The sequence below is a fragment of the Artemia sp. Qi Xiang Cuo genome, chromosome 6 (genome assembly GCF_049724085.1).
Source record: "Artemia sp. Qi Xiang Cuo chromosome 6, ASM4972408v1, whole genome shotgun sequence".
In the NCBI taxonomy this organism is placed as follows: domain Eukaryota; kingdom Metazoa; phylum Arthropoda; class Branchiopoda; order Anostraca; family Artemiidae; genus Artemia; species Artemia sp. Qi Xiang Cuo.
Window position 1 is genome coordinate 2849 of NC_142799.1, and position 16065 is coordinate 18913.

Consider the following 16065-nt stretch of genomic DNA (forward strand, 5'->3'; position numbering starts at 1 on the left):
GGCCGGGTCGCTCCTTACTTACAGTTCGTTACCACGAATTGGTTGACATTAAGCAAAAATTTAAATAATTACAGGCAGACAAAGTAACCAAATCCTTATAAAACATGTAAGATAATATATATATATATATATATATATATATATATATATATATATATATATATATATATATATATATATATATATATATATATATATATATATATATATATATATATATATATATATATATATATATATATATATATATATATATATATATATATATATATATATATATATATATATATATATATATATATATATATATATATATAATTGTATGCTCTCTTTTGAAAGCTTTTCAGCGTAATGATATATTTTAGTATTTTCGTTAATAAAAATGTTTTTTTAAATATTTGAAACTGTTTAGATAGCAGTTATAACGAGCTGCCATTTGTAAGCTCGTGGTGCAAAACGACAATTGTGGCCAAAAGGTGCCAATAAGCCACCAAACAAAAATTCCGAGATAGCTAATTAGTTTAGAATTCTCGAAAAAACTGCATAAAGTTTTCCAGTTACAAAGGCATTAATGCCGCATGGTGGCAAATTCGTTCTGAATATGCATGTAGTTCGTACAAAATAACCACTCAATATAGAAATTAACTTAAAAAAAGTGTTTTAACTGAAAGTAAAGAGCGACATTAAAACTTAAAACGGACAGAAATTATTCCGTATTTGAAAGAGGCTGTCCCCTCCTCAACGCCAGTAGTATGTTAACTTATACTTCAAGCCGATTATGTTCCTTCCGGTGTTATTTGCTCACTTTACGTTCCATGGCACCTATCCAAGGCAGATTACCAGACTGATTATTGCTATTGTTGTCAATTGCATATGGAATTATACAAAAACTACCAGACAGCTTTCTTGATCAACCAGACAGGTTTCTGGGCCAACCAGACAGGTTTCTGGGCTAACAAGACAGGTTTCTGTGCCAACTCTAAGTTTCTGGGCCTTTACGTTTCATGCCACCTTTCCATGGCAGATTACCAGACTGATTATTTGGCAGTGTATAATGTAGTCAAACATGTTTTGAGAGTATGGTCGTAATAATTTAAGCAGTTGGGTTTTTTCTGTTTTTGATAAGAATTGCACAATGAATGTACGTCGTCAGTTCACATGCACTTTTTTTTCTTAAAAAAATGGTATGATATAAAGTAGTCAAACATGTTTTGGGAGTACAGCTTATTAAATTTCTTAATTTATTTCCAGATAAAAAGCATTTACCAGTAAATTCAACATTCAGGGGGATTTAGCCCCCCTCCCTCCACCCCCAACAATAACAACCTATACAAAAGTATACTCGTTAGAAAACACCAAGTACGCTTTTTTCCTCTATGTAAACAAAAAACCACCCCCACCCAGCTCTGTAGAAAAAGTTATTTCGTTCAAAAAATGTTTTACCTTTTTTACCTTGTACCTTTTAAAATAGCTTTAAGGGGTTTGAGAGACTCTGTTGTTTTATTCTGTTTTATTCTGTTTTATTCTAAAGTGCTAAGACATAGAGTGCTACAAACAGCAGAATAAACTTTAGAGGGCAATTTATCTGTACTATGATACGAATTGCTTGTGAAAAACCCGGATGAATTAGTTGAAAATAAAGTTTTAACTAGAAATGTCTGAAAAGAATTTTTTTTTTTGGGGGGGGGGGGTGGGGGTGATGACAGAATGGATGTCTTAGACTAGTTATAGTGCTGTACTCTGGCATGAATTGCTTTCGAAAACCCGGATGAATTAGTTGAAAATAAAGTTTTAACAAGAAATGTCTGAAAAGTATTTTTTTGGGGGGGGGGGGGTGGGGGTGGGGGCGATGACAGAGTGGATGTCTTAGACTAGTTATAGCGCTGTACTCTGGCATGAATTGCTTTCGAAAACCCAAATGAATTAGTTGAAAATAAAGTTTTAACAAGAAATGTCTGAAAAGTATTTTTTGGGGGATGGAACGATGACAGATTGGATGTCTTAGACTAGTTATAGTGCTGTACTCTAGCATGAATTGCTTGTGAAAAACCCAAATGAATTAGTCGAAAATAAAGTTTTAACAAGAAATGTCTGAAAAGTATTTTTTTTGGGGGGTAGGGGCGATGACAGAGTGGATGTCTTAGACTAGTTATAGCGCTGTACTCTGGCATGAATTGCTTTCGCAAAACCCGGATGAATTAGTTGAAAATAAAGTTTTAACAAAAAGAGTCTGAAAAGTATTTTTTTGGGTGATGGAGCGATGACAGATTGGATGTCTCAGACTAGTGATAGTGCTGTACTGTGGTACGAATTGCTTGTGAAAAACCCAAATGAATTAGTTGAAAATAAAGTTTTAACAAGAAATGTCTGAAAAGTATTTTTTTGGGGGTGGGGACGATGACAGAGTGGATTTCTTAGACTAGTTGTAGTGCTGTACTCTGGCATTAATTGCTTACGAAAACCCGGGTGAATTAGTTGAAAATAAAGTTTTAACAAGAAATGTCTGAAAAGTATTTTTTTTTGGGGGGGGGGGGGTGGGGGCGATGACAGAGTGGATGTCTTAGACTAGTTATAGCGCTGTATTCTGGCATGAATTGCTTTCGAAAACCCGGATGGATTAGTTGAAAATAAAGTTTTAACAAGAAATGTCTGAAAAGTATTTTTTGGGGGGATGGAACGATGACAGAGTGGATGTCTTAGACTAGTTATAGTGCTGTACTCTGGCATGAATTGCTTGTAAAAAACCCAAATGAATTAGTTGAAAATAAAGTTTTAACAAGAAATATCTGAAAAGTATTTTTTTTTGGGGGGGGGGGGCGATGACAGAGTGGATGTCTTAGACTGGTTATTGTGCTGTAATCTGGCATGAAGTACTTTCGAAGACCCGAATGAATTAGTTGAAAATAAAGTTTTAACATGAAATTTCTGAAAAGTATTTTTTGGGGGGATGGAACGATGACAGAGTGGATGTCTCAGACTAGTTATCGTGCTGTACTGTGGTACGAATTGCTTGAGTAAAACCCGGATGAATTAGTTGAAAATAAAGTTTCAACAAGAAATGTCTGAAAAGTATTTTTTTTTGGGGGGGGGGGCGATGACAGAGTGGATGTCTTAGACTAGTTATAGTGCTGTACTCTGGCATGAATTGCTTTCGAAAACCCGGATGAATTAGTTGAAAATAAAGTTTTAACAAGAAATGTCTGAAAAGTATTTTTTTGGAGGATGGGGGCTATGCCAGAGTGGATGTCTTAGACTAGTTATAGTGCTGTAATTTGGAAAGAATTGCTTGTGAAAAAACCGGATGAATTAGGTGAAAATAAAGTTTTAACAAGCAATGTCTGAAAAGTATTTTTTTGGGGGGGGGGGCCGATGATAGAGTGGATGTCTTAGACTAGTCATAGTGCTGTACTCTGGCATGAATTGCTTTCGAAAACCCCGGATGAATTAGTTGAAAATAAAGTTTTAACAAGAAATGTCTGAAAAGTTTTTTTTTAGGGGGGGGGGAAATCTGGGATAATAAGAGTTTTTGACCGTAAACACTAGTTTTTTGCAAGAAAATTATTGAAAATACAATTGTCTGTTTCAAATGTAAAACTTCAGTCTATTTTTGGATCGAAAAAGAAAAATATTTCTGTCAAATCTGAGCTAATATGGGTTTTTGACAGTAAAATCTAGTTTTTAGCAAGAAAATTATATAAAAAATACAATTCTCTGGTTCAAATGTGAAACTTAAGTCCATTTTTGGATCGAAAAAATAAACTATTTCCGTAAAATCTGAGCTAATAAGGGTTTTTGACCGTAAAATATAATTTTTTGTAAGAAAATTATGGAAAATACAATTCTCTGGTTCATAGGTGAAACTTAAGTCCATTTTAGGATCGAAAAATAAAACTATTTCTGTAAAATCTGAGCTAGTAAGGGTTTTTGACTGTAAGCTCTAGTTTGTTGTAAGAAAATTATGGAAAATACAATTCTCTGGTTCAAATGTGAAACTTAAGTCCTTTTTAGGATCGAAAAATAAAAACAATTTCTGTAAAATCTGAACTAATAATTCAATTTTTTTCCATAAAAACAAACTATTTTTTTAAAACTTCGAAATTTTTCAACTTTATTTATTTTTTTTCTTTTTGTATGTATCTTAAAATGTCAAAATATGCTTACGGTTCTAACAATTGTGCTCTATGATTTATTTCTTTTTTTAAGGTTAATTTGGACGAAGTTACGTGCGCGCACGTAACCTCGTCAAAATTAACCTTAAAAAAATGAAATAAAGCTATGTCGACTTTAAATGTTGATTTCACGACATTATTTTAGGTCTCTTGCATTTCACCGAAATAAAACCAAAGTGAACTTTGAGAAATCAAGAGAATGTAGCTGTGACTAGGTAAACCACGACAAAACACAATTAAAATATTTCAACTCATGCATTTCAGCGAAAGAAATCAAAAATGAAATTTGAAAAACCAAGAGAATGTAAGTGTGACAAGGTAAACCACAACAAAACACTACTGAAATATTCCAACTCTTGCATTTCACCGAAATAAAACCAAAGTGAACTTTGAAAAATCAAGAGAATGTAACTGTGACAAGGTAAACCATGACAGAACTCTGGTCTTGATTTCACCTCCTAACTTAAACAGCAAGGCATTCAATAGTCGTTCTTTCTCATAATATTAAAAAAATGTACCATTGTTGCATCTCTAACCAACGAAAAATCTCAAAAATTCCTCTGATCTTGATTTCACCTCTCAACTTAAACTGCCCGGCCCCGCGCCGGAGGGGGGCATTAAATAGTGGAATTTATGAAGAAATTACTCTGCCTTGGACACTTTGAAAATTGTTTGTGATAAAAAAGAGGAAAAAAAGGAATTGTCCGGTTATCGAGACTAGCCAGTTTATTGCATGTATTAAATCAGAAGATGTTTTCCGTGAAACTATTGCAGTTTCTATAAGAATGCCAATAGAGAGTTTCTTCAAATTTTTTTTCATAATTTCCTATAATAAAATTTCTGTATTGTGTATTCAAGAGATGAATTCAAGAAAGAGTTTGTTACTTACTTACTTACTTACTTACTTACCTAATTCCTGCTTACTTGCAATTTTTTCATAATGACATATTGAAATATCCAATAACGGATATTGATAAGGATTTCATTCATTTTAATAGCTTAATTTTGTCAATGTTACTCCATGTGTCTTACAAAAGATGTATGCTAATTCCGTTTCTGGCATCCCCCATGCTTTAAAAGATATTCTAAGCTTTTGATATGCTAGCTTACTCTTAAAATACTGAACACATTAAAATGTAATGTATAATATGTTTTTAATGAGATAATGCTATGTAGAATATTAATACAAAATGATATTATGATACATAGTCATACACGCATTCACTCTTAAACATCCAGAAACGATGGTCCCATGATATAGAATAGTTTTTACCATGTCTTATGTATTTATCACGATCTGGTATGTCCTTAGGTATCCAGTGCGTGAAGAACCTGACCTCGTCTTCAGGACGGTGATAAACCCCTTCAAATTTAGGACACTTTAATTCTTCTAGATTGAAAATTGGAATCCTAGGGTCACACTTTTGAATTAAAACTTTATCTGTAGGTACCTTACCCTTTACATAGAGTGCTTCAACACCGAAAAAGCTGCAAATTTCACTCACTTCCTCCTGGACATTTCTCATCTCCTGACCACTATTATTAAGTGATGTAATCACACTATCGTAGAATCTAAGTATTTTTATTCAATATAATGTAGTACTCAGCAAGCTATTCTCATGCTCAAACATTTTATAGTGTACTAAGCAATAATAACAGCAAATTTCCTTGAGTTCTATTGACAATAATAAAAATGCAGATTGGAATATAACACCACAAGATGATTTTTTCAAACCGATAAATTCTGTGTCATACAGTCCTATCATCTTGGGAGCTATTAATGTAGTTGTTAAGAAGAGAAATACATCATCAAACCTTTAGACCGTTGCTCCAGGTTGAATGGAGTTATGGCTAGGGGGATGACTCCTAAAACCATCTGAATACATTGTAGGGAGGAGTAATAGAACTGTCGGTATCTATTGTATACAAATAAAGTCGATAAATCAAAAATTTTTTTGTATAATTTCTGTGTTGTATACTCAAGAAGCGAATTCAAGAAAGATATTTTGTCGTTTTAAGATTCGTACAAAAAAAAAGATAAAAAATTAATAAATTTGAATAATTTAAAAGTTAGAAAAAAAAATAGTTTGTTTTATGAAAAAAAAATATTGAATTAGAACCATCGTTACTTATCATCATTATGAGTAACTCAAAGTGGACTTAAGATTATCATTTGAAATGGATACTTATCTATCAATAATTTTCTGACAAGGAACTAGAGTCTACGTTCAAAAACACTTATTAGCTTAGATTATGAAGAAATAATTTTATTTTTCTTTACAAAAGTAGATTTAAGTTTTACATTTGAACCAGGGAATTGTATTTTTCATAATTTTCTTACAAAAAACTAGAGTCTACGGTCAAAAACCCTTTAATAGCTCAGGTTTTACGAAAATAGTGTGTCTGACAATAGATGTACGCAAATTCCCTTTCTTACATCTCAGATGTTTTAATAGACATTCTAAACGCCTGATATGCTAGCTTACTCTAAAAAATAATGAACACGTAGCAATGTAATATTTTTAATGAAATAATTCTATGTAACATATTACTAAAAAAATAAATTATTATACATTATTAGTATCAATGATCAACTTGGAATAATTTGAATTTTTTCCATAAAATAGTTCACCATGTTCTCTCTTGATATTGTAGTTATTGTCTTCTATTAGTTCGTAATCAGTAGAATAATCATTATTAAATTTTGAATCATACACAATTTTTACTGGTGTCTCATGAACAGGCTCAATATGCTTTTCGTCTTTGGTTTTATTTGATTCATTGACTGTTTGATCAATGCCAGTAATGTTTGCTGGTGCTTTGTTTCTCATCGTTTCATCTTTATATTCCGTAGTGATATTTTCTGATAATGCCATTTTAATTTTTCTGGCAATTTCACTGTCTATTAACACATTATTTTTACGCAGGTAACAATTTTGGCACGTAAACAAGATATGGTTTACGACATTAGTAGCGGAGTATGCCTTTCTTTTATCAGCCTTCTGCTGAATGCTAATACCCGAATGCTGATGATTGGATGTAACCGTAGGTAATGTGTTACCTGCAACAGTAGCAAGGAGTTGTCCTCTATCATCAAGAATTTTTTTTATGTTAGCATTCTCTTTGAGTGCAATCATCTCTGGAGATCTCAATCTCGCATAACCACCATCGTAAGAGTTGAATTTGTTCGGTATTCCAAAGAAATTTAATTCCTTACTGTCATGACAATGCATGCATACATTTCCAATAGTGCTACCACTTGTACTTGTTTCATAGTTTATATACTTCTCCTTTTTGGAATTCTAAGCTAAAACAGCCTTACTATTTGAAAAGACTCTATTAAAATTGTTCCATCATCACTTTTTTTTTAAAAGATAAGAATTGTGCGTCTAGTGTTAAACTGCTTACAAACTAATTATTAAATGCATTAAGTATGCAAGCTAGCGCCGATAAACGACCCAATAACGTCAGCGGGAAAGCCACATCATGTCTCTGACCAATCATAGAGCACAATTGTTAGAACCGTAAGCATATTTTGACATTTTAAGATACATACATAAAGAAAAAAATAAATAAAGTTGAAAAATTTCGAAGTTTTAAAAAAATAGTTTGTTTTTATGAAAAAAAATATTGAATTATTAGTTCAGATTTTACAGAAACAGTTTTTATTTTTCGATCCTAAAAAGGACTTAAGTTCCACATTTGAACCAGAGAATTGTATTTTCCATAATTTTCTTACAACCAACTAGAGCTTACAGTCAAAAACCCTTACTAGCTCAGATTTTACAGAAATAGTTTTATTTTTCGATCCTAAAATGGACTTAAGTTTCACCTATGAATCAGAGAATTGTATTTTACATAATTTTCTTATAAAAAACTATATTTTACGGTCAAAAACCCTTATTAGCTCAGATTTTACTGAAATAGTTTATTTTTTCGATCCAAAAATGGACTTAAGTTTCACATTTGAACCAGAGAATTGTATTTTTTATATAATTTTCTTGCAAAAAACTAGAGTTTACGGTCAAAAACCCTTATTAGCTCAGATTTTACAGAAATAGTTTATTTTTTCGATAATAAAAAGGACTTAAGTTTCACATTTGAACCAGAGAATTGTATTTTCCATAATTTTCTTGCAACAAACTAGAGTTTACGGTCAAAAACCCTAATTAGCTCATATTCCCCCCCCCCCCAAAAAAAAATACTTTTCAGACGTTTCTTGTTAAAAGTTTATTTTCAACTAGTTCATCCGGGTTTTCGAAAGCAATTCATGCCAGAGTACAGCACTATAACTAGTCTAAGACATCCACTCTGTCATCGTCCCCACCCCCCAAAAAAATACTTTTCAGACATTTCTTGTTAAAACTTTATTTTCAACTAATTCAACCGGGTTTTTCAAAAGCAATTCTTTACACAGTAAAGCACTATAACTAGTCTAAGACATCCACTATTGCATGGCCCACACCCCCCAAAAACATACTTTTCAGACATTTCTTGTTAAAACTTTATTTTCCACTGATTCATCCGGGTTTGCGAAAGCAATTCATGCCAGAGTACAGCACTATAACTAGTCTAAGACATCCACTCTGTCATCGCCCCCCCCCCAAAAAAAACTAGAGTTTACAGTCAAAAACCCTTATTAGCTCAGATTTTACAGAAATAGTTTTATTTTTCGATCCTAAAATGGACTTAAGTTTCACCTATGAACCAGAGAATTGTATTTTCCATAATTTTCTTACAAAAAACTATAGTTTACGGTCAAAAACCCTTATTAGCTCAGATTTTACGGAAATAGTTTATTTTTTCGATCCAAAAATGGACTTAAGTTTCACATTTGAACCAGAGAATTGTATTTTTTTATAATTTCCTTGCAAAAAACTAGAGTTTACGGTCAAAAACCCTTATTAGCTCAGATTTTACAGAAATGTTTTATTTTTTCGATCCTAAAAAGGACTTAAGTTTCACATTTGAACCAGAGAATTGTATTTTCCATAATTTTCTTGCAACAAACTAGAGTTTACGGTCAAAAACCCTAATTAGCTCAGATTCCCCCCCCCCCAAAAATACTTTTCAGACATTTCTTGTTAAAACTTTATTTTCAACTAATTCATCCGGGTTTTCGAAAGCAATTCATGCCAGAGTACAGTATATAACTAGTCTAAGACATCCATTCTGTCATCGTCCCCACCCCCCAAAAAAATACTTTTCAGACATTTCTTGTTAAAACTTTATTTTCAACCAATTCATCCGGGTTTTTCACAAGCGATTCGTACCACAGTACAGCACTATAACTAGTCTAAGATATTCACTCTGTCATCACCCCCACCCCCAAAAAAATACTTTTCAGACGTTTCTTGTTAAAACTTTATTTTCAACTAATTCATCCGGGTTTTCGAAAGCAATTCATGCCAGAGTACAGCGCTATAACTAGTCTAAGACATCCACTCTGTCATCGCCCCCACCCCCCCAAAAAAGATACTTTTCAGACATGGGCGCCCATAAGCTGAATTCCAGGGGGGGGGGCAAACTTCGTCTAATTGCTACTTTTAATGCTATATAATAGAAATCTCAGAACAAAAATATAAAAATAAGGCAGCATCATTCTTCCAGGAGGGGGGGCAAGAGCCCCCCCCCATATGGGCGCCCATGTTTTCAGACATTTCTTGTTAAAACTTTATTTTCAACTAATCCCCCCCCCCAAAAAAAAAAAAACTTTTCAGACATTTTTTGTTAAAACTTTGTTTTCAACTAATTCATCCGGGTTTTCGAAAGCAATTCATGCCAGAGTACAGCACTATAACTAGTCTAAGACATCCACTCTGTCATCGCCCCCCCCCAAAAAAAAAACTTTTCAGACATTTCTGGTTAAACTTTTATTTTCAACTAATTCATCCGGGTTTTTCACAAGCAATTCGTACCATAGTACAGATAAATTGCCCTCTAAAGTTTATTCTGGTGTTTGTAGCACTCTATGTCTTAGATAACAGGCAAAAGAATCGTTTAAACCCATTTTTATCTTTCAAATAGTACCTTTAGAATAAAACAGAATAAAACAATATAAAACAACAGTCTCTAAAAACCCTTAAAGCTATTTTAAAAGGTACAAGTATTATTTATTTAACAGAAATCATTGCTTTTTGAATGGCCACCAAGTAAAGAAAAAAATCACACAGAATGTGGCATCGTTCTATCTTGCCCCTATCAATTCTGAGTTTCTGGCTAGAATTAGACAAAACCACCCGTCTTAATCACCAAGCTTTTGTTTTCAGATACGACACGTTTTGAAGTTTGGTTCCAAAAAAAGGACCCTTTTCTGTAATTATAAATACATATGGTTTTAATCTCTGTGATAAGATGAGCGTGCGAAGCCTGTTCTCCAAAAGTGACCGTTTCTTGTAACACAGAAGCTTCTATTTAGATCGGAAAAAGATTTTTGATAACGGTAAAAAAGGAAATTTTTTGAACTAAATAAATTTTTATACTGAGCTGGGTGGGGGTGTTTTTTTGTTTACATAGAGGAAAAAAGCGTACTTTGCGTTTTCTAACGATTATACTATTGTTTTGGTTTTTATTGTGGGGGGTGGAGGGAGGGAGGCTAAATCCCCCTGAAATTTGAATTTACTGGTAAATGCTTTTTATCTGGAAATAAATTAAGAAATTTAATAAGCTGTACTCCCAAAACATGTTTGACTACTTTATATCATACCAGTTTTGTAAGGAAAAAAGTGCATGTGAACTGACGACAGAAAAAACCCGTCTGCTTAAATTATTACGACCATATTCTCAAAACATGTTTGACTACATTATACACTGCCAAATAATCAGTCTGGTAATCTGCCATGGAAAGGTGCCATGAAACGTAAAGGCCCTGAAACTTAGAGTTGGCCCAGAAACCTGTCTGGTTGGCCCAGAAACCTGTCTGGTTGACAAAGAAAGGTGTCTGGTTGATCAAAAAAGCTCTGTGGTAGTTTTTGTATAATTCCATATGCAATTGACAACAATAGCAATAATCAGTCTGGTAATCTGCCATGGAAAGGTGCCATGGAACGTAAAGTGAGCAAATAACACCGGAAGGAACATAATCGGCTTGAAGTATAAGTTAACATACTACTAACGCCTCGTTCTTTATGCTAAAGTTTTTTTTATTGTTTTAAAAAACAAAGTTGTAAGACAGAGTCAAACTTTAGCGTAAAGAGCCAGGCGTTGAGGAGGGGACAGCCCCTTTCATATTCGGAATAATTTCTGTTCGTTTTAAGTTTTAATATCACTCCTTACTTTCAATTAAAAAAAACTTGTTTTTTTCGTTAATTTTTGAACGTTTTTGAATTAATGCAGCTTAGATTTTGGCTCACCGTACATGAATAATTAAAACGAAAATCGCATATTAATTTTCCTTTTTTTGGCTATTTGGCTTTCTCGAAATTTTGTTCTGACGTAACTTACGAATTATCTTACGTAACGAATTTCTATATTCGTATGTTTTTATTAGGTATATTAGGGAGTTCGCTCCCTAGTCAATACCTCGCTCTTTACGCTAAAGTTCGAATTTTGTTCGAATCACAAACCCCTGAATCACAAAGGCCGGTTAATTAGAATAGATAGCTCTTTTGAAAGTACTGAAAGAAACTTTAGCGTAAAGAGCGAGGTATTGACTAGTATTGAGGTATTGAGGTATTGAGCGAGGTATACGTAATCATCTTTGTTCGTTTTAAATTTTAAAGTTGCTCCCTACTTTCAGTTGAAAGAACTTGTTTTTTTATTTAATTTCTGATCGTTTTTTAAATGATGCTGGGAAATCCGGCGCACCCTTCATAAACATGTTCCTTCCCCCAAGGAAATATCTTCCATGGAAAGATCCTCCCCCGTAACGTCTAATCTGACCCCGACCCCTACTAGAAAAAAGTTCCTCCTGAAAATGCCTGTTTTGTTAACTGAAATTAAGGAACAACGTTAAAACTTAAAACGAACAGAAATTATTCCGTATATGAAAGGGGCTGTCCCCTCCTCAACACCTCGCTCCTTACGCTAAAGTTTTTTATTGTTTAAGAAAAATAAGAGTTGTGAGAAAGCCAAACTTTAGCGTAAAGAGCGAGACGTTGATCAGGGAGCATCCTCTTTCATATACGGATAAGTTTCTGTTCGTTTTAAGTTTTAACGTCGCTCCTTACTCTCAATTAAAAAAAAACTTGTTTTTTTATTTAATTTCGGTATGTTTTTGAATTAATGCAGGTTTGATTTTGGCTCACCGTACATGCATAATTAAAACAAAATTTGCATATTAATTTTACTTTTATTTGGTAAAATGGATTTCTCGAAACTTATTTAATTTTATTTACGAACGTTTTTATTAGTAATAAATATACGTAACTTACGAATTAACTTACGTAACGATGCTTCTATATTCATATATTTTTAATACGTATATTAGGGGGCTCGCTCACTAGTCAATAACTCGTTTTTTTAAGGTAAAGTTCGAATTTTGTTCCAATTATTTCAAAATGACCCGTTAATCATATATGCTCTTATGAAAGTACTAAAAAATCTTTGGCTTAAAGAGCGAGGTATTGACTAGGGGGTGAACCCAATCATACACGTAATATTTTCTGTTCGTTTTAAGTTTTGACTCCTTATTTTCAGTTGGAAAACTTGTTTTTTTTATATTTAATTTCTGATCTTTTTTTAAAATAATGCTGGGAAATCCGGCGCCACCTTCATAGCAATGTCCTTTCCCCCATGAAAACTTCCTTCATGGAAAAATCTTCCTACATAACCTCCGACACACCCTCCCCCCTAATACCAGAAAAAATTCCCCCTGAAAACGTCTGTATACTTCCTAATAACCAATACTATATGTCAACATTGGGTAAAGTTCATAACTTTCAGTCCTCCCCCCGGGGACTTTGGGGGAGTAAGTCATCCTAAAGGACATAGTTATCACATTTTGAACCATCCTGAACAAAATGGCTATCTCAAAATTTTTGATCGGGTGACTTTGGGAAAAAAATGAGCGTGGGAGGGGGCCTAGTTGCCCTCCATTTTTTTCGGTCACTTAAAAAGGGCACTAGAAATTTTAATTTCCGTTCCAATGAGTCCTCCCACGATATTCTAGGACCACTGGGTCAATACGATCACCCCTGGAAAAAAAAACAAACAAAAAAACCAATAAACACGCATCCGTGATCTCTCTTTTGGCAAAAAATGCAAAATTCCACATTTTCGTAGATAGGACCTTGCTACCTCTACAGTAGGGTTCTATGATACGCTGAATATGATGGTATGATTTTCATTAAGGATCTAAAACTTTTAGGGGGTCTTTCCCCCTTTTTTCGAAAATCAGCCAAATTTTCTCAGGCGCGTAAGTTTTGATGGGTCTGACTAAACTTGACGAAAGTTATATATTTGAAATCAGCATTGAAATCTGATTCTTTTGATGTATGTATTGGTATCAAAAATCAGTTTTCTAGAGTTTTGGTTACCATTGAGCCGGGTCGCTCCTTACTTTCAGTTCGTTACCACGAACTATTTGACAATGGGCAAAGTTCATAACTTGCAGCCCTTCCCCCGGGAGCAGTGGGGGATTAAGTCATCCTCAAAGACATATTAATTAAATTTTCGACTATGCTGAACAGACTGGATATCTCAAAATTTTGATTGGGTGACTCCTGGACAAAAAATGAGCGTGGGAGGGGGCCAATTTGCCCTCCAATTTTCTGGTCACTTAAAAAGGGCACTAGAACTTTTAATTTCCGTTCGATAGAGCTCTCTCACGATATTCTAGGACTACTGGATCGATACGATCACCCCTGGAAAAAAAACACGCATCCGTGATCTTTCTTCTGGCCAAAAAAATACAAAATTCCACATTTTTGCAGATAGGAGCTTGAAACCTCTTTAGTAGGGTTCTCTGATACGCTGAAACTGATGGTGTGATTTTCATTAAAGTTCTATGACTTTTAGGGGTAAGATTAAACTTGATGAAACTTATATATTTGGAATGAGCATACAAATCTGATTCTTCTGATGTATCTATTGGTATCAAAAACCCGTTTTCTAGAGTTTCGGTTACCATTAAGCCGGGTCGCTCCTTACTTACAGTTCGTTACCACAAAAAGGTTTGATTTCTTTTGAAGCTTCATTAAGATAAGGTGAGTCGCTTGAGGTTTGAAAATAAAAATATCCGAAAGCGAGGTGGGTTAGAGATTAACTTGTACCTCCGTAGCCATCTCCCCCCAAAAACTTTCTGTATTTGCCTGAAAGCTCATGGAAAGGAAATGTTGACATAAAATCAAACTTTTTGAAGCTTCAGAGACCCTTCGCCCAACTTTACAAACATCCATCGATCCTCCTGCATAAATATTGATTCGCAATTATGCACCACATTTATGAAGGGTTTTCCAAAATTATAACATTACATTTTTCTTGTTTTTTTTTTTTTTCTTTAGTATTCTTGAAATGATGGGATACAAAATAACACGCAACACTATCACATTCGCCATGTAATCTAAAAGAAAAAAACACACAAAATATTCCGTATATCAGGGGGCCTCCGAATTTTCAAGCATTTTATACTGGTTTTACAGTGCTTTCCAGTATTCTCGATCCCATTCCCATTACCCGCGTCTTTGACCAGTTGTCCTTAAAGAATGGAACGGAGAGTCAAAGTTTAGCGTTTATAAACAAATACATAATTTGTCCTTAAATGGTATAAAGATCTATCAACTTATTTAGGGAACCTAACAATGGATATCATATATATTACACATATTTTTTCTAATCTATTTTTATTCTTCTTTTATTTTAAGCGCACCCCAAGCCAGGTCTTTTTCTTCCAATATAACTTGGTTTTCCAAAAGAACAGAACATCAACATCGACGAATTTGTTCATTTCCACCTAAGACGTTAGAATACTACAGACCTTAAATTAAAGCGCTATTTTAAGCAATCTCCATGTGTCTTTTCTTTGTGGGAAAAGTGCACCTTGACCTTACAAGAGAGAAGAACAATAGAATGCTAAATATAGCCCATGGGAAACACAATTGTAATTTTGAAAAACCTTATGCTCACGAGAAATTTAAATTGTGCTGGGTTGCCTAATAAAATTGTAACTATAATTGGCGTTAAGTAACAAAAGATCTTTGGCTGTACGTGCGTTGAATTGTAGGATCACCTTGCCTATGCATTAAAAAATGAAATGCATCTTAATGAAAATGGTGTTTAAGAACTTAGCGAAAGAAAGTCAGTATTTAGGACATGATTTGCAAGAAACAATTTCGACAAGGTTTGCGTCTCGTCAATCTCAGCTATGAGAATGGGGTCATCCAGCTTTGAAAATGTGTCTCGTAATTCTGCTTTGAAAATGCACCCCATCCAGATGAACCAAACGAACCAAAACCAAATTACTACGGAAATATAACCATAGACAAGGGCCAAACCAAATTCCTACGGAAATATAACCATCGACAAGGGCTATGTCTATGGTTATATTTCCGTAGTAATTTGGTTTTGGTTCGTTTGGTTTATCTGATTGGGGTATCCAGGGAAAGAAGGTGGGGGGTTTAAACCACTCCCTCCCCCCTACATTTTTGCCTGAATCGTAAAAATGTAACAAAAATTTATAGAAACAAATTTATTGAAACAGCTCTTGTCTATGGTTATATTTCCGTGGTAATTTGGTTTTGGTTCGTTTGGTTCATCTGGCTGGGGTATCCAGGGAAAGAAGGTGGGGGGTTTAAACCACCTCCCCCCCCGAAATTTTTACCTGAATCGTAAAAATGTAACAACAATTTATAGAAACAGATTTTTGATTCTTTTTCAAAAGTTTTTTGTGTCCTCCCCCAAAGAAAAAAATCCTGGCAATAACTAGCTAGCATAAATCTAACAGGGTAGAAAACTTAGT